The 24,083-nt window shown below is 37.0% G+C and overlaps 1 protein-coding gene across 2 annotated transcripts in view; it reads left to right on the forward strand.

Annotated features, from left to right (window-relative positions):
- Window positions 1-24,083, forward strand: part of ZFPM2 (zinc finger protein, FOG family member 2) — a 538,352-nt gene that overhangs the window by 273,665 nt on the left and 240,604 nt on the right. The window lies entirely within an intron of this gene.

A 24,083-nucleotide genomic window follows, 5' to 3' on the forward strand; every position in this document is an offset into this window, starting at 1 on the left:
TTAGTATGTGCAGTTCTCTGCTTATTTAGTGCCATGTGAATGAGAAAGAGGTTATTGATTTAACTAAAAGTAATGACTAGAATAAATAAGAAACATTTGTGTCATCCAACTTTTAAACAGCATAAGAGATTCTAGAAGTGTGCTTTTTACTTTCTAAATCCTTGTGTTTATACGTAAAAGGATAAAGTAGGAGACTTCACATGTATTTAAGAACCAAACAAGTTGACAGACCAGGCTAAATATTTAATAATCTGGAGCAGTGTACCGTGTGGTGGTCCAGTGTGCCTGCTGCAGAAGGGGTTTGAGAAGTGGCTCCGCAAACACTGCTGACCTTAGTGGCTGAGTTGTACAGTGGACTGTTCTATTGATTCCTTTGATAGGGTGATACGAGCTATTATACTGCTTAATCAAGCAAAGGCGAGGGGAAGATTGTCTCAACATCAAAGGTTGAATTAAATCCTTTGCAAAACCCATTTTATCTGGGCGTTTCTATTGGTGCTGTAGCATTGCTTTCAAAATGTTTTAGGCAAGAAGATATCTATCTTATTTATCACTGTGTATCAGACACCAACACAGACTCTTGTCACTTGCCTGCTATTTCTTCAAAAGTGTGATGCCACTTAGGTGTCAGCTGTTGTTAATGTAAGAAACACATGTTTTCCTTTTTATTATATCAGCATAATATCTCTATGAAAATGTAATTTTTAATTAATCTTTATATCATGATATATATGTAGAATGCTGCTTTTTATACATCTTTAGCATATGCTAAATTATGATGTATGGAAAGTAAACCTATCTGTGGAAGTTTAATTTTTCAGTGAAGTAATTTCCTATTGTTTAGACATGATATAATTTTTTTTCATATTTCTGTACCACTCTAAAGCTGTCTTATGCCATACTTAATATCATTTAAATAATTTGGTTATAGATGTGACATTGTGGTATTTTTGATACTATTTGAAGTGAATGGATACTGTTTAGGATATCAAAACCCAGTTGTGGTGAATAATTATTTAATAGAAAATAATCTTAATAACCTAGTTTTCTTCTTTTGTCTTAGAATTTAAACATTTGATTCATGTTATTTCCCTAAACTATAGAATTTTCCTATATTTTAAAATGTAGCTGCTTTGCTAAAATATACTTAAAAAATTTTTTTTTGATAATAGTATTTTCTTGCTAGAATTTACTTTGGATTTTATGTCATTAAATACTGCTAGTACTCTTGGCACTACTGTTACTTCTATAGAATAATTATCTAAGTTACACTGTGTACTTATTTTTTTCTAGACACTATATGGAGGATTAGAAATGTATTAGCTCCTTTACTCCTCAAAACAAACTTATGAATTTGGTCCTATTTAAAATCTTATTTATAGATAAGAAAATTAAGGCTCAGGCTTTTTTATTCCAGAATCTGTGTTTTTAAATTGCAGATCACACTCCTTCCCAATAGCATCTGTCACATGATCTGAGTATGATAAAAATTATTAGGAATTTCTTTACATGAATTCTAAATTTATTAAAAGCTTTGGGAGAAAATATGCAATGATTACAAGCAGGTTCTTTTTTCTTACTTTGGGCAAAATACTTGTTATAATACTTCATAACTATCATGACTGAAGAATTAGGTGTTAATTCAAAGAGTTCCACAATTTTATTACCTCTTTATAATTTTGACAGTCATTTAATATAGGTTTTATATCATGAAGATACATTTTCTTCATCATACAATATATAATCTATTAACCCTACCTTACCCTACCTTACCCAACCTGAAATCAAATTTGGAATTAGCGCACTCTTTTAAATTGCTTATTCACCAACCAATGTTATGTTACTCTGTTCAGGCTCATGATGTTGTCTCAAGAGACCCAGTAAACTAATTAATCCAACACAGTAATTAATTGAGTCACCATGCCAGATGTCAAATCCTTTTTATATCTTTCAAGTTCCCATCTTGAAGTGCATTAGCAATATGCCACCTTTTGCAGAAAGCCTTTTCAGACCAGGCATTTGGATATATATATATAGCACATTACTAGAAATATAGGCTATATGGAAACATCAAAAGAATTGATTTGACAAAAAGCTCATCTTGGAATCATATAACACAATGAGCATAGAAATAAATAAAATTTTGTTCACACCTCATTATCTTGTTAGATAGTTTATGCTTAACAGCAGAATATAGTTAATATTTTCATTGGGCCGTTAGGGTCAAAGTGCTTTACAGGTTTTATATCTCATTTAATTCTTGCATGAGCATATGAGAAGATAATATCCTTTTTTTCCTCCTTTGTTTCACAGGAGGAAATTGCTACTTTGGGAAGTTGAATGACTAGACCAAGGTCAACTCAATCTGAGTTGAGACCCCCATGCTGCAATCTAATACCGTCTTTAGAAATTTTATCTAGAAGGACAATATTACTACCTAGCTTGTCAGGGTTTTGTAAAAATTAAATGAGGTAGCATACAGGAATTATTAAGAAATACTGAATATTATTACTACTCAGTCACCTGTAAAAATGGGTCCATTAAAATCTTTCAAGTTTAAAACTGAAAAGACACACCAAATTAAATAAGTCAAACTATAGACTTTTGGCATTTGGGGATTTTACATGCCTAAATTTGACTATTTTCCAAGGACACTGGTTTAGTCCAGGGTCTCCAGCAAAACAGAATAGGGTGTGTGACGTGTGTGTGTTTATATATTTTATAAGGAATTGTCTCACACGATCATGGAGTTGGCTGGATGGAAATCTGCAGTGTGAGTCAGCAGGCTAGAGACCCAGCAGAGCTGATGGTGTGATGAAGTTGGTTATTGAACTGGAATTCCAGTTGAGCTATTTCAAATCCTGGAGAGGCCCGTCTTTTTGTCCTATTCAGGCTTTCTTCTGATTGGGTGAGGCCCACCTGCATTATGGAGGGCAATCTGTTTTACTCAGAGTACCCTGATTCAAATGTCAGTCTCAACAAAAACACCATCCAAGTTGATATACAAAATTAACCGTCACAGTTTCCAAAGGTCTGTGGTATATTGGAAGTTTTAGTTTTTTCAGGTACAGTCTTCCACTCCCGTATGAATTGTTAACCAGTAAGGGAGCCTAGCTTTCTTTCCAACATCCTACTTCTGTGTCAAGAAATAATTTACATTAAGTGCTATCATAGTGACCCAAATTTCATATTTTTGTAAGTCTTACAATTTTATTCATTGAAAATATCAAAGGACTATGGACAAGAAGGAATTTTAAAAATCAGTTTAAATTGTGATCAATATCTGTTTTGGAGGTGTTTTAGAGTTTCTGTATTTGTATGTTGTGCCTTTGAAGTTTTCTCATTTTCTCCTAAAGACATAGATCTTTGTAATATGCTAAATCTCTGCTCTGCTAGCCCATGGTAAGTGCTTAATAATTATCAGACAACACCGATTATTTGGAAGGTTGGTGTCTACAATATTACTGACATTTGCTCTCTCTCTCTCTTTTGAGTGAATCAGCTTTCAGTAGGTAACTAGTCTTATTCAGCCAACTGCCTGCTGGAATCATGCAACATGCATACTTAATTAAACAGAACATAAATAGAAAGTCCCAGGTTACCTACTACATAATAGTAAACTTATCACAATCTGTTAAATTCAGCAAATGAAATTTGACATAGAAATTTCATTTTATTGATGTCGTTCAATCAGAAGGGAGCCTTGTTTTATTTTACCATGTGGTTGTGATACTGAATTTTACAAACAGGAAGTGTACATATAAAGGGTACTATAGGTAAAATTTTATTGATTTAATAATAAAATAATGTGCACATTAAATTCCATCTTAATTTTAAGGTAGTTGTTATCATAGAAATGTGGTTGAGGAAAGAATTAAAGGTTCCTGATCTACATCATAGGGAAATATTAGAATTATTAGATATCTCCATTGTGCCCTTCTAGCTCTAACTCTTCCAGTGCCAGTCTCTGAGCCCATTCATTGCAAGTCTTCAAGCTTCATGTTGTGCACACCCTACAGCGACTGCATCTCTACCCAAAGGTCTCTAGCATTCACCTATAGTGTCAAAGGCTGCCTAGTGGAAACATCTCTGACTTTCTATTTGAGGACATTTTTTCCAGCCTCGGGAGCAAACTTTCTGCAAACCAGTCAAGCTGTGACATGCTGGAGAATTAATGTTTCCAAAAGTAATCCTTAACCAATGAGGGACAGAAGTTGGTGGATAAATACCCCCCTGCTTCCTTGCCTCTCCATTAGGATATATGAAAAGTGTCTTACAAGATCTCTTAGTTTGCCAGTGAAACTGAGCCCCAGCCAGTTTTATAACACAGCCTTTATGGGCTTCCCTTTCCTTCCTGCTTATTTCTCCACACCTCTACTAAACTGTTCTGAGGTCACCTCCAAGTAAACTACTTGGACTTGAATCAGTCTGAAGGTAACCTTCTGGGAAAGCCATGCCAAGACAGCTTCTAAAATATAATAATGAAATAAATTGGAACGTAATATCCAAATTATTGCTGAGATTCTAGACAGTATAGATTTTTAAAAATCATAATTATTCAATTCTAGATCACCGCCTCTGGCAAATAATAGATATTCAACAAATGCTCTTTAAAATAAAAATATGATCTAATTGAATTTCCTCACCATGAGCAATCTGACCGACCCCACCCACACCCTCCCAGCTTCACCCTCTCAGTGATATAATTTATAATGTTGCTGAGGCATGACTTTTTGTTGGGTCTTATATTTCTTTCCATTGATGTTGACATTGTGAATAATATCCTCCTTTTAATATTCATTCTAATCTGGGCTCAGGACTCCCATACTTTTCTACTTCTCATGTCTCTCTGGGTCTTGGCTCTTTTAAATCTAACTATGTTTCCCAAAACACTATGGCCTTTCTTCTCTTCTCCCTCTGTTCCCAGTGCCTCAGGGAGCTTATCCACTTGCAAAGCTTCAGCTACTAATTTACAAATGACATTTAAATTAAAAAATCTCTAACCTTGACTTTTTACCCTTTCTCTAATAGCACGTTTCAACTGTTTTACAAGGCTTTCCCACTGACTTCCTCCAACTCAACAGTCGTAAGGAGAGTTTATTATTGTTTCCACCTACTGTCTCTGTGCCCTTTTCCCTGCCTTCCAAATTTTAGTCGCTTTTAAACCTAAATCTCTGCCTCTCCTTTGCTGCCTCTGCAGGCAGTCCATTCTATGAGTTATTCCACGTCACCCTCCTTCCATTTCTACCTCTCCCCTCTCACATCTCATGGGTCCATTTACATACATAGTCAAATGTGTATGTGCACGCACATGTAGGCACAAACACACACACACCTTTCCTTTATTGCCTATAACAAACAGCTTTGTTTTTGTCAGCCATTCAAAGCCAAACATCTTCCAAGACTCTGCTTTTCACATCCAGGAGGCAAGTACCATAACTCCTGCTTTCTCCACGTCTACTCCCTTCTTTCTGTTTCTACTGCCACTGCTGTTGGTGAAACCTCCATCATTTCTTCCTTGATTATCACAGTATTCTTCTAACTATTCTTTCTGTGTTCCTTCCTGGCTTCTTTTTTTTACCCAAATCACAGTGTGCCCTTATAGCAAAACTTGTTACTTGTGTGCCTGAAATCATTCAAGGGCACAAGAGAAGCCAAACTCTGGAGAAAGGGCTTTCATGATATCACCTGCTCAGCTCTTACCTCGTTTCCACTCTCAGTGTAGCTTTCAGTCAACCTCAGCTACCTACAATGTGAATATACTCTTTTTCTCATGTCTCTTGCATTTGGCTGTGCTGTTTTATCATCCACAAAGCCCTGTGCTCCCCCTTCCTGCCCTTCTTTATCACACTAACTCCATTTCTCACTTCAAGGCTCAGCCTCAGGTTACCCCAAAGTGGACCTTCCCTAAAGCCTCCAGTCTGGAATAGATATCAATTCCTCAGATATTTCTATGATCTTTAGGCTTCCTAGGATTAGAACATTTACTGCATAATTTCAAATATCTCTTTACTTGTCTATCTCACCCATACACTGCTGCTGCTGCTGCTGCTAAGTCGCTTCAATCATGTCTGACTCTGTGCAATGCTATGGACTGTAGCCTGCCAGGTGCCTCTGTCCATGGGATTCTCCAGGCAAGAATAATGGAGTGGATTGCCATGCCCTCCTCCAGGGGATCTTCCCAACCTAGGGATCAAACCTCCACTTCTTATGTCTCCTGCATTGGGAGGCGGGTTCTTTGCCGCTAGTGCCACCACCTATGTGCTACTTATCGTTTATCTTTGTATCCTTCTTATCTAGAACAATGTCTGGTTTATAGCAAGGGCTCAGTAAATAACCTTTAGAAAGTGAGTCAATTAATTCTTTCCTTTAACTTTTCTCCAGTATCAGCAAATGATGCACATCTTTCTTTATTCAAGACCTTGGTGTTCTCCTTGAGTCTTTATGCCCATTTTTCCATTTCCTCTTAGATTTTTCTTCATCTGCCCAACTTAGCAATACAGTACCACAGTTAATGCCATCTTGTGCCTGTTTTATTTGTTTATAATTTTTTTCTTAATCTCACTTGAATGTAAGATGCAGTAGAGGAGGAGAACTATATCTATTTTGTCAGGTTTTACCTAACAGAAAGATATGCCCATGACAGCTTCTTGATAAATATTGACTAATTTCAGTGTAAGATCTGCACCCCTTTGAAGTAGTTAAAGAGGACAAGGTGGTGAGCCCATTGAGGCAATTATGATTTGTTTGTAACAGAATCCACTTTCAGTCCTTCACTATGACCTGGGTGAGGGCCAAGAAGGTATTCTGCTCTACCATGCTTTCTGTGAAGTCTCATCCAGCCTTGCACTTTCAGTGACAAACCATCTGGGAAATTCCATCTGTCTCTGCTTGGAAACTGAGGTGGCAGTCGCCCACTGTGAGCAATTTTCTATTAACTTCTTGGATAAGATCAGTCAGATTTATACTGAATTGATGGGAACTGTAAGAGCAGGGTTGTTCCAAGAGAAGACAAATGTACTGATTCCTCTAATTGGGCTTAAGCCAGTTTCATTCACAGATGCCCTTAGGTTCGAGTAGTGTGAGGACTTATAACCTTTTTAATTGTACCCTGTTCCTCCGAGGAGACGTTGGGGAAATTCATTATTGATGGAGATTGTAGATTTGTCCCTTAGGGAGGCAAGATCCTGGCTTCTCGTATACTCTATCTGCCATGTGGAGAATTAATGGAAACTGAGTGGACAGCGAAGCTGCTCCAAGAAGACATGAGGCGAGACACTTAGTACAGCAGAGCCTTGGAAAATGGTGTGTTGGTTTGGTTTCTAGAATCAGAGGAGGACTTTTTGTGAGTTTTTTGTTTGTTTGTGGAAGAGGAAGTGCACAGGGAGAAGAGAGATTGGCATGAAGTCCCAAGTTAGTGAAAGCATCCTGTAGAATCTGAGTCAGAAAGAAAGAAACCAAACACCAAGGAATTACTCAACAATTCAAATCTGTCGAAGCAAATGAGCGAGGTCAATTATATATCAATCTGAAGGGATTTGTTATATTATAATGTAGACATAGTGATATTGGCTATGGATGGAATTCTTTTGTAATGTGGGAAAATAATGTTGAAATGAAAACATATATTTGGCCTTTCCTAATAATATGTATCTGCCTCCTAAAATTACACCTTTTATATGTAGCAGTTTGTCTGCTAATCTCAATCTACCTTTAATTTGCTTTTTCTTCTGATGGTGAAATCTTTCTAGGTTCTTTATGTTTGCACTTGGATTTGAAAGGTAGGAACACAAAGACACATTTTCTTGCCATATATAGACAGGTTTATTTATGGGTCTAACCTACTGATCTGTGCCTGAAATCTAAACACATTTTGCCTTTGGGTTATGCTACATGGCTAAAGCTCTTTACTTATACTTAGGCCAAGTTTGAATAAACAGAAAGCGTCTTTTTTTGGTTTGTTTAAGATTATTTATTATTCCCTTTTTCTAGAATTCCAAGGAGAATTTTATTGAAAATGGTCTTCTCATAGAGTTATTAAAATGACTCTGTGATATGCTATTAATATAACCAATGTCTGGAAGGAGTAACTACTTCATGGCATTTAATATGATTAAAGTTGCTCTACTAAGAAGACAATGTATATAAAGTTGAACAGACTAATGAGTAACACAACCTTTTCCACGAGCATAGATATGAAAGATACAGTTTGGCTATTGGTTTAGGCATCCAGATTCTCTTTATGGAGTTGTTCCTGTTTGTAAATATTTTCTCAAGCTTAAGGTCCCATAGGGGATAGAATCCCTGTTCCCTAAGGAAAGTCTATCACATTCTTGGGTGGTGAGGGAATGATTTGCAAACTATAGCTCTGCTGTTTCCATAACACAAATTATAGAATATAAAGTTGGAAAAAATGTTTTTGGCTGGAGGAGAAGGTAAAATGAGAACACACTTGTGAGGAGCAGTTTACAAAGTTGACCCAAAATTTTAATCATTATTTGCTGATATATCTGGCTTGCCTTTTAAAGTCTTTCTCCTTGACTTTTTTCAAGACTTGCCATTCCACAGCTCTTTATAAAACAATTGTTCGGCGTGAGCATTTCCCTGTTATTTACATAGTTATAATATATATTGTTCCAGTGTTACAAAAATTTAGCAAATGATGTTTACTGGGCATAATTAATACATTCAGTAACTTGGAGATAACTGTTAAATAAATGGACATAAGTGCTATTTTGTATTCCTTTTGTTTGTTCTTACAAATCAATATTACATAGGCATAACCCTTTAAATGGGACACATTAGACTCATAAAATATCTGTCTGTATTTTATAACTAAGTATCAGTAGATATTCCCAGGACACCACTAATTAAATACCATATCTTAGCATTAGCTCTCAGTTGGCATTGTCAGTCTTTAGTCTCATAAGAGGTTTTCCTGATGTAGGCAGGTTTGTGAGTCTGACCCTGTCCAAGTGACTCCTACAAGGCTCGTGTTGATGTTGTATGCTGTCCATAGGCAATAATTCTTACATTTATTTATGAAGGAAAAATTAATATTTCTAGAATGTTTTTGTAAACTTGCAAACTTATTTGAGAAACTCTCTTTTGGAAATGAGCATCTCTTTTCCTTATACATTTAAGTATTGAATTTAAAGTCATTCTGTATTAGTCATTTGCTTTTATATCACTTTTAAAAATATAATCCTTTGCCCTAGTTCAACAAAACTACGGCTTCTTGATTCTAGTAATTTGTATATCATTTGTGCTGTTTTATATGGTTTATATCTCTTTCTATTTTAAAGGGCAGGAGCTCAGAATGAAGCGTAGGGTTATGTGCCTTAGTCTTGTGGTTTTCTCATACTCTTTTCTCAGGGTCAGAAATATGAGCACTGCTTATCTGTGTGTCTTTGGTATGGTGTCTCATACAAGGCTAGATTCAAAAAGTGACAGCCAGGGCTATGGTGTCATCTGAAGTCTCAACTAAAGGAAGACCTGCTTGAAAGGTCATTGCATGGCTGTTGACTCAGTACCTTGCCTCCTTGGCTTCTCCAAAGAAAAGCTCATAGCATGGCAACTGGCTCCTCTCTGAGCAAGCAAATGAGAGAGCAAGACAAGGAGCCCAGGACAGAAATCATAGTGTTTTCATAAACTAGTCTTGGAAGTAGGTATCCCATCACTTTTGCTGAATTCATTTTATTAAAATTGAATCAGCAGGTCTAGCCCACTCTGAAGGGAAAGGCATTGTACATGGACTTAAAACCAAAGGCTGTGATCACTGGGGGCCATCTCAGAGGCTGTTTACCGCTAAGATAATGTACATAAATAGTTACCTCGCCTCTGAATAAGGAAGGATTTTTAAAATAATGGTAGCACTGGGAGACGTCACAAACGAAAATCCAATTAATTTAAATAGAAAAGACTAACTCATATATTATAAAACATCATAACCAAAAATCAAGGTTTAACTGTAAGTAAAAGATACACGTAAAAATGAGATATATTTTATTCTCGTTTTTGAAGGTAGATAAGCTGCTCCATATAGAAAGTCATGAATAAATTCTTGATTAATTTGTTTGGAAATTGATCATTAATATGAGGACAGAGAAATATGAATGAAAATATATGGAACAGTTATGTAAAATCTAATGGGAAATAGGAGCCAGAGGCGGCTGTTGGCTGAGAATTTCTCCTTCAGTAATTTTGAGAAACATACACTAACACTTTGTAAAGATCAGAAATGGGGGGAAAGCATGGGAAAGAGCCCATGATGTGGTCAGAGTAGTCTGATTCTAGTCCCAACGGTTATTACCCAAAGTGCTGTCTTGGGTAATCACACCTGCTCTCAGGTTCCTCATTTATAAAATGGGGGTTATAATACCAGCCCTACATCTTACGGTTGTAAAATTATATAAAATTATATGCATTTAGTCACTTTGAAAAATATACAGATTGTTATACAATCTAGATTACTTTTTATTATGCCTGTGAATAGAAAGTAGATTACTCATTCCCTTAATTTGCCAAACTGCTTCCAGCCTCTTCTCTTCTGTCCCCCTCTCTGAACATATTTTAAAAAGCACTCTTGGCTGTCATTGTACATATACATCCTCATACACATGTGCACACATGTATTTATATACACACAAACATACACATACTTATTGATTAGCTAGCATCAGTATTCTGAGAACTCCTAGCCTAGAGAAGTACAAGGTATGTACTTAGAGTATTTATCATCTAAGGAGACAATCACCACAGAAACAAGAGAAAAAACATGTTTTTAGGAAGAGAAAGAAAGGTTAACTGGTCAAACTGCTTTTTGAATTATCCTGGCTCCTTTGTGTTTTCTTTTTGTAAGGAGTATTTCTTCAGAAAGCTTTTCTCAGGTGTGTGATTGGGCATTTCAGACAATTGGAAAAGTAATTTATCCTGTCTGATTCACTTTTGAGTTCAGTTTGTATTTTAAAACGCTAACTCAATTCTTTCGTTACTTATGGCATTTTAGAGCTTGGTACAGAATAGAGTGAATAAGGCACATCACAAGGCAGACAGCGATGCACCGTAAAATAAGAAAGAATGGGGACAAAATTTGGAAGAGCAAAGGCAGTTCATGGGCCTTAGGTTTTAGCTTTTATTGAGAAGTCAAGCACATACCATTTGTTTCTCATGGCGTCATCGAGTCAGACATGACTGAGCAACTAGGCACAGCACAGCACAGCACCCTGTATGCAAGCATTATTGCATGGACAGGGGCAGCACAAGTCCCTTGGGCTCTGATGCTAATCTTGGATATGTCATTATTACCACCTTGCGTTTTAAAGTCATTGCAGGCATGTGTAGAATGTTATTCTGTGGAAGGGGCCCAGTGACAGCCTCATGTGCATCTGAGATAAGCATCAGGGTCCAAAGTGAAAGTGACCATCACTCAGTCATGTTTGACTTTCTGCAACCCCATGGACTATACAGTCCAAGGAATTCTCCAGGCCAGAATACTGGAGTAGCCTTTCCCTTCTTTAGGGCATCTTCTCAACCCAGGGATTGAACCCAGGTCTCCCTCATTGCAGGCAGATTCTTTACCAGCTGAGCCACCAGAGAAGCACAAGAATACTGGAGTGGGTAGTCTATCCCTTCTCCAGTGGATCTTCCCGACCCAGGAATTGAACCGGGGTCTCCTGCATTGCAGGTGGATTCTTTACAAATGAGCTACCAAGTACATGTCAAATAAAGTATCAACTCTGGGGACAGGGGTTTTGGGGAGCTGGGCAGAGAGATAGCATTTGCCTTCAGTAGTTCAGAGGTGGTGAAAAGAATTTATCCTTTACCTGAATATTTCCAGCAGGAAATATAGGCAGTTCTAATAATCGTGGCCTTCCTTCCAACTTTGTGAATATGACTCTTCAGAGCAAGTGGATGTTGGCAGAAGCGTTCTGATCATTGCTGATTCTCCAGAAGAAAGTTGAGGGAAGAAGAGTGCGTGACAAAAGTCAACCCCTGGTCTGCTCCATTACTTCATTAATCAAGTGGAGGCATTCTGAAAAATGTTTCTCTTCAGTTGCAGCCATCTATTTTTTGGTGTTAATCTGAGCCCTGTGGCAGTGTTTTGTGAAAGGAAACAATGAACAGTTGTAGCATCCCCCCACCCCAGCGGCTGTCGCCCCTGTCAGAAGGCTCCAAGGATGATGCGAGTCTGTATCATCCTGATAAGGAAAAGAGGATTCAGATGGCTTTGGAGAGAATTTGTGAGAGTAGAGAGTGCCGTTTTGGACTAGACGAGCTAGGGACTACAGCAGAGGCCCTTAATGGGATCCTAAGGGTTCGGTGCCAAACCTTCTGCAGCTTCTTGAAGATTTTCTAATGAAATATTTCCATGGTAAAATTCTGAAACTGTCAGAGGAACTGAGGTTCAAGATGCTGTTTTAAGTTTTTTGTTCCCATAATCTGTGATTAGCCAATCCAGGTTAAAACACACACACACACACACACACACAGAGGAAAGAAAAAAACACAAAAAACTTAAGAAACTGCCCGAGTGTATGTGGAGGTCACTTATCTGTTGACAATGCGTTTCCATGCTATTGTCATTGTGAGCTCTGTGCAAGTGGTCAGTGCATTGTATACTGTAGGTTCCTATTTTATGGCTGGATGAAATATGAAACTACCTTTTATAATGCTGATTCTATTTTGGCAGGCCTTTGGATTCACATATGGTTCAGTTAAGCTGTTTTGGAGCCTAATGTACCTTTGTTATTTATTGAGATTTTTGAAAGGGGATAAATGTGCTATTTTTGCTCTGAATTAAAAAAAAAATTAAATGTTTCCTAAAAATTCGTATAGCTAAGAGAATTCCAGTGAGTTTTAGAAACTGAGCTGATAGTCCTAGCGAAAATAACGTCATTCTTACACATAAAGGGGAAAAAAAATAAAGACAACTGAAGTGCCAGTAAAATAGAAGCAGTATTTTATAGCATACCGCAGTAAAATGAAAACAGAGAGCAATTAGTGAATGGGGGCCGGAAAAGTTGTCATCCTGTAACCAGCTGTAATCTTTAAGTATCTTTAAACTAACAGATACTACTAGGGTTTTCTTTCATTCACTCCACGGTTACTCTGGCAGGTTTATAAACAAACATACAGGCATAAAGAGTCCACAACAAAGTGGTTGTCAAAGGGATGAATGATAGGCAGTGACCTCACATACCCAGGATGGTAGGATGCTCAGTAAGGCAGGCTCAGTTGCCTAGAGTAAGTGTATTCCCTCTACTGAGCCCTGGCTGATAGACACACTCCCATTCATCTTTAATCTCTTTGTTTTGTTGTTTAACTCAGGCTGTTAAATTCTGTTTAAAATAATATTTGTATGTAAGTATGAGGATAGATAAACTAGAAGGAAAGTGAGATATTGACCAATGTCATTTCAACTTTTTCTTCCTAAAAAAAGAAATCCCAGAAGGATAGGTATATTTGGAGTGGCTCAGATGGCGAAGAATCTGCCTGCAATGCAGCTTCTGGTTCAAACCTTGGGTTGGGAAGATCCCCTGGAGAAGAGAATGGCAACCCGCTCCAGCATTCTTGCTTGGAGAATTCCATGGACAGAAGAATTTACTGAGCTATACGGTGCATGGGATTGCAGAGAGTCAGATGTGACTGAGGGACTCGCACTTTTTTCAGTCTTACTTTGCATTCGTAAAGAGCTTTCAGATTTTTCTTATAAGGCCACCTATTTGTATTTGAAATTAATCATAAAATACACTTGCTGGAATGGGCACAATAGAAATTTGGGGGCTTTGGTGACCTAAGGGGCTGGATACAAGAGTGGAGACAGACCCATTTTAACTTATCACTCTAATTAATCCCCCACCAAATTGTGTGTCTTCCAAGTGGTGTGTTATTTTTATCTTTTTTACAGTTATTTTATCTTTTTTACATAAGAGAGTTAGTTCAGTTCAGTTCAGTCGCTCAGTCGTGTCCGACTCTTTGCGGCCCCATGAATTGCAGCATGCCAGGCCTCCCTGTCCATCACCAACTCCCAGAGTTCACCCAAACTCATGTGCATCAAGTCGGTGATGCCATCCAGCCATCTCATCCTCTGTTGTCCCCTTCTCCTCTTGCCCCCAATCCCTCCCAGCATCAGGGTCTTTTCCAATGAGTCAGCTCTTTGTATGAGGTGGTCAAAGTATTGGAGTTTCAGCCTCAGCATTAGTCCTTCCAGTGAACACCCAGGACTGGTCTCCTTTAGGATGGACTGGTTGGATCTCCTTGCAGTCCAAGGGACTTGCAAGTGGAGTACTTATTTTTATTATTTCATAACTAATTTAACAGTCTTCCCTTGCTGTTAACTACTAGCAACTGAATGCCTAAAATCTCTTTCTCTGATGTTAGATGTATTGTGCAGGACATCTTGAAGAAAGCTTGGCTCAATTAAGTATGTGCTGCAAGTCAGGAACTCTACTAAAAAGTGAGGGTACAAAAACTAAATTTTCACCAAGCATAATTAGTCCTTATATGAATATTTAAATATAACTGAATTCTATCTTTACCCTTTATGTACCCTTTATATATTACTTTAAGCAAACCTAATGCACAAAAAACATATTCACATACAGCCATGCACACACATAAGTTTATACACACACACGACACAAGTAAGATTGGTATTTTCATTTTTATTTTGTTTAACTCAAGTGATGTGTTTATTTCCTAAATAAAATAGCATCATGAAATAAAGCACACCTCTGTTTTTGAACAAGTTACAAAAACTTAGTGCTTTATTCTGTCATAGATTGGACAACATTGTAAATATTGATAATGTTTCTCATTTTTCTTCGTAATTTCATTATTTTATCTTATGGCAAAGCACATAATTGACAAATTATCATAGTGATATTTTAAGTATTCTAGTAGGTAACTTAGAATAAATATAGAACATTTTGATGTATAACTTTGGATGATAAAAAAGGTGTTTTAATTCTTGATCACCTAGAGCCTTATAGAAATGTTAATGTTTGTTAGTGGCAAATATAGTAAGAAAAGAAAAAGAAAATGTGAGAAATGAAAAAATATACAAATATAAAATGCAAAGTACCCTTTTATATTGTTTGATTTTCTGTGAGTTTTCATTTCCCCTTACTTTCTATTCTCTATGCATTTGAATTATTGAGAACTGTCCATAACCTTCATTAAGATGATATAATAAGTATTTTGTGATTATTCATGATTCAAACAGTTTAATTGATTTAGGGATACTGAATAGTATGTTCGGTTTTCAGCATTTATCTTTAAACTTAAGAAATGAGTGGTTTGGTGGCATTTTGTTATAAAGTATTGCTAATATTTGCTGCAAATTTTATATACCACTTACATTGTAGAAAGAAAAGGGTACTCAATCTTCTGTTGTTTTTATATCACTATAGGCACTGAGGTTTTGAAAAGAGAAGCAAGTCATCTCCTTTTAGCTTGTTTGACAGCATTCAAAGGAATGCACGGCCTCCTATTTGAGTTGCATCTTCTCAATAGTTCTCCAACTGTCTTTCCTCAGTTCATATGTAGTTAGTTATCTTAAAACTGAAAAAAAGGGAAATCAGTAGGAATAAGAAGTAAAGCCCATTTAAGGTGGTCAGTTACAGCAATCAAGCTTTCACTTATCTTATTCTGCTGTATTGTTTTACCATAGTTTCTCCTGAAAGGCAGGAGAGTATTTTTTAATGTCCTGAATATTTTTTAATGTCAAATAATACAAAGTATTCATAATGTTTATAGAACTTAATTTCTCAGTAATTTGCCTCTGTTTTGGAGATGTGTCTCATCTCAAATCTATCTAATCTATATTGACTATTTGTGAAATAACAGAATTAAAATTTAAAAAAAAAATTAACCTCAACATGGTAAGTCTTGGATTCCATCAGCGTTACACCTGGATATTAATTTTAATGCTCTATTGATAACATGGAAATGCTTTCATCATTGAGGTATGTAGGTGTAAAGCAGATTTCCCAGTAAAGTGACTGAATGTTCGCTAGAGTGGTTCAAGTTAGCACTTGAGTTTCTTTATTATACTTTAAGAAGAATGCTGTCTATTGAATGTAACTGAATATGCTAGAAAACTTATTTTAAAAAGAGGTAACTTCATAACTCCACAGGCATTAATTACATTTTTATAGTTCCATTGATATTTATAATGCTCTTTGTGCCATTAAAAATCTGATCCTATACCAGGATGAACTTTGTTATTATTCTATGTACTCTTATTTATGAGATAGTAGGCAAGTCTTTATAATATTTCTATTAACTATCATTTAATGAGATATGATTTCTGAAATAGCTAAAGAAGTATTTTTTTAATAACAGTGTAATTAAAGGTGCTACTTGCTAAGTCACTTCAGTCGTGTCCGACTCTGTGCAACCCCATAGACAGCAGCCCACTAGGCTTCCCCGTCCCTGGGATTCTCTAGGCAAGAACACTGGAATGGGTTGCCATTTCCTTCTCCAATGCATGAAAGTGAAAAGTGAAAGTGAAGTCACTCAGTCGTGTCCGACTCTGTGCGACCCCATGGACTGCAGCCCACCAGGCTCCTCCATCCATGGGATTTTCCAGGCAAGAGTACTGGAGTGGGTGCCATTGCCTTCTCCAAAGGTGCTACAGAATTTTTTTTTTTTTTTTTTTTTTTTTAGTTTTCTTTTTTTTTTTAATTTTATTTTTAAACTTAACATAACTGTATTAGATTTGCCAAATATCAAAATGAATCTGCCACAGGTACACATGTGTTCCCCATCCTAAACCCTCCTCCCTCCTCCCTCCCCATTCCATCCCTCTGGGTCGTCCCAGTGCACCAGCCCCAAGCATCCAGTATCGTGCATCGAACCTGGACTGGCAACTCATTTCATACATGATATTTTACATGTTTCAATGCCATTCTCCCAAATCTTCCCACCTTCTCCCTCTCCCACAGAGTCCATAAGACTGTTCTATACATCAGTGTCTCTTTTGCTGTCTTGTACACAGGGTTATTGTTACCATCTTTCTAAATTCCATATATATGCGTTAGTATACTGTATTGGTGTTTTTCTTTCTGGCTTACTTCACTCTGTATAATAGGCTCCAGTTTCATCCACCTCATTAGAACTGATTCAAATGTATTCTTTTTAATGGCTGAATAATACTCCATTGTGTATATGTACCACAGCTTTCTTATCCATTCATCTGCTGATGGACATCTAGGTTGCTTCCATGTCCTGGCTATTATAAACAGTGCTGCGATGAACATTGGGGTACTCGTGTCTCTTTCCCTTCTGGTTTCCTCAGTGTGTATGCCCAGCAGTGGGATTGCTGGATCATAAGGCATGTCTATTTCCAGTTTTTTAAGGAATCTCCACACTGTTCTCCATAGTGGCTGTACTAGTTTGCATTCCCACCAACAGTGTAAGAGGGTTCCCTTTTCTCCACACCCTCTCCAGCATTTATTACTTGTAGACTTTTGGATCGCAGGCATTCTGACTGGTGTGAAATGGTACCTCATAGTGGTTTTGATTTGCATTTCTCTGATAATGAGTGATGTTGAGCATCTTTTCATGTGTTTGTTAGCCATCTGTATGTCTTCTTTGGAGAAATGTCTATTTAGTTCTTTGGCCCATTTTTTGATTGGGTCATTTATTTTTCTGGAGTTGAGCTGTAGGAGTTGCTTGTATATCCTCGAGATTAGTTGTTTGTCAGTTGCTTCATTTGCTATTATCTTCTCCCATTCTGAAGGCTGTCTTTTCACCTTGCTAATAGTTTCCTTTGATGTGCAGAAGCTTTTAAGGTTAATTAGGTCCCATTTGTTTATTTTTGCTTTTATTTCCAATATTCTGGGAGGTGGGTCATAGAGGATCCTGCTGTGATGTATGTCAGAGAGTGTTTTGCCTATGTTCTCCTCTAGGAGTTTTATAGTTTCTGGTCTTACGTTTAGATCTTTAATCCATTTTGAGTTTATTTTTGTGTATGGTGTTAGAAAGTGTTCTAGTTTCATTCTTTTACAAGTGGTTGACCAGAGTTCCCAGCACCACTTGTTAAAGAGATTGTCTTTAATCCATTGTATATTCTTGCCTCCTTTGTCGAAGATAAGGTGTCCATATGTGCATGGATTTATCTCTGGGCTTTCTATTTTGTTCCATTGATCTATATTTCTGTCTTTGTGCCAGTACCATACTGTCTTGATAACTGTGGCTTTGTAGTAGAGCCTGAAGTCAGGTAGGTTGATTCCTCCAGTTCCATTCTTCTTTCTCAAGATCGCTTTAGCTATTCGAGGTTTTTTGTTTTTCCATACAAATTGTGAAATTATTTGTTCTAGCTCTGTGAAGAATGCTGTTGGTAGCTTGATAGGGATTGCATTGAATCTATAGATTGCTTTGGGTAGTATACTCATTTTCACTACATTGATTCTTCCAATCCATGAACATGGTATATTTCTCCATCTGTTAGTGTCCTCTTTGATTTCTTTCACCAGTGTTTTATAGTTTTCTATATATAGGTCTTTAGATTCTTTAGGTAGATATATTCCTAAGTATTTTATTCTTTCCGTTGCAATGGTGAATGGAATTGTTTCCTTAATTTCTCTTTCTGTTTTCTCATTATTAGTGTATAGGAATGCAAGGGATTTCTGGGTGTTGATTTTATATCCTGCAACATTACTATAGTCATTGATTAGTTCTAGTAATTTTCTGGTGGAGTCTTTAGGGTTTTCTATGTAGAGGATCATGTCATCTGCAAACAGTGAGAGCTTTACTTCTTCTTTTCCAGTTTGGATTCCTTTTATTTCTTTTTCTGTTCTGATTGCTGTGGCCAAAACTTCCAAAACTATGTTGAATAGTAATGGTGAAAGTGGGCACCCTTGTCTTGTTCCTGACTTTAGAGGAAATGCTTTCATTTTTTCACCATTGAGGATAATGTTTGTTGTGGGTTTGTCATATATAGCTTTGATTATGTTGAGGTATGTTCCTTCTATTCCTGCTTTCTGGAGAGTTTTTATCATAAATGGATGTTGAATTTTGTCAAAGGCTTTCTCTGCATCTATTGAGATAATCATATGGTTTTTGTTTTTCAATTTGTTAATGTGGTGTATTACATTGATTGATTTGCGGATATTGAAGAATCCTTGCATCCCTGGGATAAAGCCCACTTGGTCATGGTGTATGATCTTTTTAATGTGTTGTTGTATTCTGATTGCTAGAATTTTGTTAAGGATTTTTGCGTCTATGTTCATCAGTGATATTGGCCTGTAGTTTTCTTTTTTTGTGGGATCTTTGTTAGGTTTTGGTATTAGGGTGATGGTGGCCTCATAGAATGAGTTTGGAAGTTTACCTTCCTCTGCAATTTTCTGGAAGAGTTTGAGCAGGATAGGTGTTAGCTCTTCTCTAAATTTTTGGTAGAATTCAGCTGTGAAGCCATCTGGACCTGGGCTTTTGTTTGCTGGAAGATTTTTGATTACAGTTTCAATTTCCGTGCTTGTGATGGGTCTGTTAAGATTTTCTATTTCTTCCTGATCGAGTTTTGGAAAGTTGTACTTTTCTAAGAATTTGTCCATTTCTTCCTCGTTGTCCATTTTATTGGCATATAATTGTTGATAGTAGTCTCTTATGATCCTTTGTATTTCTGTGTTGTCTGTTGTGATCTCTCCATTTTCATTTCTAATTTTATTGATTTGATTTTTCTCCCTTTGTTTCTTGATGAGTCTGGCTAATGGTTTGTCAATTTTATTTATCCTTTCAAAGAACCAGCTTTTGGTTTTGTTGATTTTTGCTATGGTCTCTTTTGTTTCTTTTGCATTTATTTCTGCTCTAATTTTTAAGATTTCTTTCCTTCTACTAACCCTGGGGTTCTTCATTTCTTCCTTTTCTAGTTGCTTTAGGTGTAGAGTTAGGTTATTTATTTGACTTTTTTCTTGTTTCTTGAGGTGTGCCTGTATTGCTATGAACTTTCCCCTTAGGACTGCTTTTACCGTGTCCCACAGGTTTTGGGTTGTTGTGTTTTCATTTTCATTCGTTTCTATGCAAATTTTGATTTCTTTTTTGATTTCTTCTGTGATTTGTTGGTTATTCAGCAGTGTGTTGTTCAGACTCCATATGTTGGATTTTTTAATAGTTTTTCTCCTGTAATTGAGATCTAATCTTACTGCATTGTGGTCAGAAAAGATGCTTGGAATGATTTCTATTTTTTTGAATTTACCAAGGCTAGCTTTATGGCCCAGGATGTGATCTATCCTGGAGAAGGTTCCATGTGCGCTTGAGAAGAAGGTGAAATTCATTGTTTTGGGATGAAATGTCCTATAGATATCAATTAGGTCTAACTGGTCTATTGTATCGTTTAAAGTTTGTGTTTCCTTGTTAATTTTCTGTTTAGTTGATCTATCCATAGGTATGAGTGGGGTATTAAAGTCTCCCACTATTATTGTGTTATTGTTAATTTCTTCTTTCATACTTGTTAGCATTTGTCTTACATACTGCGGTGCTCCCGTGTTGGGTGCATATATATTTATAATTGTTATATCTTCTTCTTGGATTGATCCTTTGATCATTATGTAGTGACCATCTTTGTCTCTTTTCACAGCCTTTGTTTTAAAGTCTATTTTATCTGATATGAGTATTGCTATTCCTGCTTTCTTTTGGTCCCTATTCGCATGGAAAATCTTTTTCCAGCCCTTCACTTTCAGTCTGTATGTGTCCCCTGTTTTGAGGTGGGTCTCTTGTAGACAACATATGCAGGGGTCTTGTTTTTGTATCCATTCAGCCAGTCTTTGTCTTTTGGTTGGGGCATTCAACCCATTTACGTTTAAGGTAATTACTGATAAGTATGACCCCGTTGCCATTTACTTTATTGTTTTGGGTTCGAATTTATACACCATTTTTGTGTTTCCTGTCTAGAGAATATCCTTTAGTATTTGTTGGAGAGCTGGTTTGGTGGTGCAAAATTCTCTCAGCTTTTGCTTGTCTGAAAAGCTTTTGATTTCTCCTTCATACTTGAATGAGATCCTTGCTGGGTACAATAATCTGGGCTGTAGGTTATTTTCTTTCATCACTTTAAGTATGTCTTGCCATTCCCTCCTGGCTTGAAGAGTTTCTATTGAAAGATCAGCTGTTATCCTTATGGGAATCCCCTTGTGTGTTATTTGTTGTTTTTCCCTTGCTGCTTTTAATATTTGTTCTTTGTGTTTGATCTTTGTTAATTTGATTAATATGTGTCTTGGGGTGTTTCGCCTTGGGTTTATCCTGTTTGGGACTCTCTGGGTTTCTTGGACTTGGGTGATTATTTCCTTCCCCATTTTAGGGAAGTTTTCAACTATTATCTCCTCAAGTATTTTCTCATGGTCTTTCTTTTTGTCTTCTTCTTCTGGGATCCCTATGATTCGAATGTTGTAGTGTTTAATATTGTCCTGGAGGTCTCTGAGATTGTCCTCATTTCTTTTAATTCGTTTTTCTTTTATCCTCTCTGATTCATTTATTTCTACCATTCTATCTTCTAATTCACTAATCCTATCTTCTGCCTCTGTTATTCTACTGTTTGTTGCCTCCAGAGTGTTTTTAATTTCACTTATTGCATTATTCATTATATATTGACTCTTTTTTATTTCTTCTAAGTCCTTGTTAAACCTTTCTTGCATCTTCTCAATCCTTGCCTCCAGGCTATTTATCTGTGATTCCATTTTAATTTCAAGATTTTGGATCAATTTCACTATCATTATTCGGAATTCTTTATCAGGTAGATTCCCTATCTCTTCCTCTTTTGTTTGGTTTGGTGGGCATTTATCCTGTTCCTTTATCTGCTGGCTATTCCTCTGTCTCTTCATCTTGTTTAAATTGCTGAGTTTGGGGTGTCCTTTCTGTATTCTGGCAGTTTGTGGAGTTCTCTTTATTGTGGCGTTTCCTCGCTGTGTGTGGGTTTGTACAGGTGGCTTGTCAAGGTTTCCTGGTTAGGGAAGCTTGTGTCGATGTTCTGGTGGATGGAGCTGTATTTCTTCTCTCTGGAGTGTAATGAAATGTCCAGTAATGAGTTATGAGATGTCTATGGTTTTGGGGTGACTTTGGGCAGCCTGTATCTTGAAGTTCAGGGCTGTGTTCCTTTGTTGCTGGAGAATTTGTTTGTTATGTCTTTCCCTGGAACTTGTTGGCCCTTGTGTGGTGCTTGGTTTCAGTGTCGGTATGGAGGCGTTTGATGAGCTCCTGTCAATTAATGTTCCTTGGAGTCAGGAGTTCCCTGGAGTCAGGGTTTGGACTTAAGCCTCCTACTTCCAGTTATCAGTCTTAATTTTACAGTAGTTTCAAAACTTCTCCTTCTATACAGCACCACTGATAAAACATCTACGTTAAAGATGAAAAGTTTCTCTACTGTGAGGGTCACTCAGAGAGGTTCACAGCGTTACATGAAGAGAAGAGGGAGGAGGGAGTTAGAGGTGACCCAAATGAGATGAGGTGGAATCAATAGTGGAGAGAGTGGGCTAGCCAGTAGTCACTTCCTTATGTGCACTCCACAACTGGACCGCTCAGAGATGTTCACGGAGTTATACAGGGAAGAGAAGAAGGAGGCAGGAGACAGAGGTGGCCAGAAGTATAAAAGGGGGAAATGAAAAGGAGGGAGACAGATCCAGCCAGTAATCAGTTCCTTAAGTGTTCTCCACCGTCTGGAACACACAGAAATTCACAGAGTTGGGTAGAGTAGAGAGGGGTTAGGGAGGAGATACAGGTGACCTGGTGGAGAAAATGGAGAGTCCAAAGGGAGAGAGAGCAGTCAAGCCAGTAATCTCGTACACTAGTGAAAAATGGGTCCTGAAGATTGGGTTCTTAAAGGTATAAAATTGGTAACAAATACATAAAAACAAAAATTAGAAATCTAGAGTAGAGTTTGGAATTTCAAATATGCAATGTTAATGAAAAGAAGAAGGAAAAGAAAGAGAGAAAAAACGAACAAAGAAAAACAAACAAGGTCGTGAAAGTAATAAAGAAACTACCGGTACAAAATTGATAACTAATACCAAAAAGCAAAAATTAAAAATCTAGAGTAGAGTTTAGAATTTCAAAAAATACAACGTTAAAAAAAAAAAAAGAAGAAGAAGAAAAATAAAGAGAGAAAACAAACAAACCAACAAAAACAATGTCGCAAAAATTATAAAGAAAATACAGGTACAAAATTGATATCAAATACCAAAAAGCATAAATTAAAAATCTTGAGTAGAGTTTGGAATTGCAGATATACGATGTTATATAAAAGAAGAGAAAGAAACAGAGGAAAAAAAAAGTCACAGAAATTATGAAAAAAACTATAGGTACAAAATTGATAACATATATCAAAAGGCTAAAATTAAAAATCTAGAGTAGGGTTTGGAATTTCAAAAATACAATGTTAAAGAAAAGAAGAAAAAGAAAAAAGAAAAAAAAAAAAACCACGGTCAAAAAATTATAAAATATATATATGAAGTTTGCTGAAGAAGAAAAAAAAAAATAGGGTCTTTTTTTTTTTTTTGCAAAGTAATAGTTATAAAAGTGAAAATTAAAGGACAATAGAGGACTTAAAAAAAATTTTTTTTTTTTTAATAAAAAAAAAGAAAGATTGATCGTAAAAATAGTAAAAATATATCTAGGTCTTTCTCTGGTTTTGTTGTGAGTATTGTGGGTTCAGTTCATTTTTGGCAGTTCCTTAGTCCGACTTATATTTCTCAAGATCTATAGGCCCCTTCCTATGTAATCCGTAGTAACCACAGGGTTTTAATCTATGGCCTGTAGCTTCCAAGGCGTTTCCCTCTGTTATAGCTTCTTCTGTTTGCTGGTCTCTTCAGTGTCTGGTTCCCGCCCTGACACAAAGGGGACGGTTGAGGACACTATTTTTTTTTTTTTTTTTTTTTAAATTTAGGCTCACTTGTTCAGCCGCGCTGTGGGGAGGGAGGGAGGGATGCTGCAAACAGATAACACTGGCGTGCGCTCGCAGTGCCTCAGCCACACTGGGTCTGCCCCCGCTCACGGCGCGGGTAGCCTCCCTGCCCACACTGCTTGGGCTCTAGGTTGTTCCGCCGGGAACAATCAGAGGCCGGCCCTGGGCTGAGCTCCCAGGTCCAAGCCGC

The sequence above is a fragment of the Bubalus bubalis genome, chromosome 15, assembly GCF_019923935.1.
Source record: "Bubalus bubalis isolate 160015118507 breed Murrah chromosome 15, NDDB_SH_1, whole genome shotgun sequence".
NCBI classification, from domain to species: domain Eukaryota; kingdom Metazoa; phylum Chordata; class Mammalia; order Artiodactyla; family Bovidae; genus Bubalus; species Bubalus bubalis.